Consider the following 1,979-nt stretch of genomic DNA (forward strand, 5'->3'; position numbering starts at 1 on the left):
TATATGTGTGTATTAAAATGTGATACCAATCTATTACCTGGTGTGGTAATAGATTGGTATCACATTTGTGGTAATATATATTGTAGATAGATAGAGAGATAAAGAAATAGATTGATATATTGATAAGAGATAGATAACAGATGATAACTAGATGATTGATAGATATATAAATAAATAGATGATAGATAGAACAATGGTTAATATTGACTATCAACTTTCCAACACCTAACATCACCAAAGAACCAGGGATCATTGCACAAATCTTTACTCTCAGCATTCAGGAGGCAGAAGCAGGCAAATCTCTGAATTTGAGAACAGTCTGTCTACAGAATAAGTTTCAGTATAGACAGGACTACTCAGAAAAATCTTGTCTCAAAAATAAATCCAGAAATGAATGAATAAATGAATGACCAAATAGATCAGCCTCCTGGTATGTTCATCCATGATTATTTTGCAGAAATTCAGGTAAGAAATCCCACCTCAATGTGAGTAGCCTCATGCTATGAACTGGTTCCAGTCTGCACAAAAATGAAATAGCTAGCTAAACCTGAGCATTCATTTCTCATTCCCTCATGACGATGGAAGCAATGTGACCAGCTGCATCAAGTTTCTACTGCCATGAGTTCCTTAACATGGTGAACTGTTTCTCAAACTGTGATCCAGAATAAATCTGTTCTTCCTTGTATTTTTTTATAGCCATGAGGAAAGTAATTTAGATAGATGATAGAGAGACAGATAGATGATGATAGGTAGATAGATGATAGAGAGGTGAGAGGGTGGAGGGATAGTTTTATGTCAATTTGATACAAGCTAAAAATCATCTAAGGGGAGAAAACTTCAATTTTTAAAAATGCCTCCATTAATATCTAGCTGCAAGTAAGCCTGTAGGATATTTTGTTAATTAGTGATTAATGTGGGAGGTCCCAGTCCATTGTGGTTGGTGCCATCCCTGGGCTTATGGAGCTGGGTTCTATAACAACGCATGTAAAAGAAGTCATGTAAAAGAAGCCAGTAAGCAATACCTCTCCATGGCCTGTGCATCAGCTACTTCCTGAAGGTCCTGCCTTCACTGCTTTTGACTCTGAACTATTATAGGGAACTGTGAGTAAAATAAACCCTTTGTCCACAAGGTGCTTTTGGTTGTAGTTTTTTTATTTTAATAGAAAACCTAACTGAGGCAGACAGACAGACAGACAGACAGACAATAGACATATAGATACAAAGAAAGTATAAAGTCTTTGTTCACACAGATAAGCACTACGAAAATAAGGAAAGTTAAACATGCAGAATGATCTCTTTTACAAAAAGAGATGGACATTTGTTTTCACATCCAGAATCCTAGGATATAGTTCACAGCCTCGTGATCATCTGATATCTGTAGGACCAGGCTTAACTGGAATATCACAGCCATTGACATTTGTTTATATCAGACTTTTCTTCTATAGGTTTTGAGCATTGCTTCTCAGTCAATAAAACTCATCCTTATAAAGATATCACTTCCAATTTACAACAGCTTAAGGAACATCTGTGTATCTTAGGACCAGACCAATCCTGCATCCCAAGGGCTATTATGTTTCCTCAGTTGTTTTCCCTAGACCCCTATCTAGAGCATTGTTTTTGATTCATCAGTACCCATCCATATGGAAGAGGCCATATGTACTTTGTAAAGAGTTACAGTATAAAGATGCCTTGAGCTCTGTTCTACATACAGGAATGAATTAATTATCATCTGAAATTCCCTTCCAAAATTGTACTACTTTTAAATATGGCTAAAATAAACTTTCTGGAATCAGATTCTAGAAGTCTGAACCAGTGCTAAACAACTAAGTTACGCTGAACTATGCTAAGTTATGCTTCTTCTTGCCTCTAGTGGATCATTTCTCTGTCAGGCATAGCATTTCCAGAGACCCCACACAGATGATAGATAATAGGTAGATAGATAGATAGATAGATAGATAGATAGATAGATAGATAGATAG

This window comes from Grammomys surdaster, unplaced genomic scaffold (genome assembly GCF_004785775.1).
Source record: "Grammomys surdaster isolate TR1022 unplaced genomic scaffold, NIH_TR_1.0 373, whole genome shotgun sequence".
NCBI classification, from domain to species: Eukaryota; Metazoa; Chordata; class Mammalia; order Rodentia; family Muridae; genus Grammomys; species Grammomys surdaster.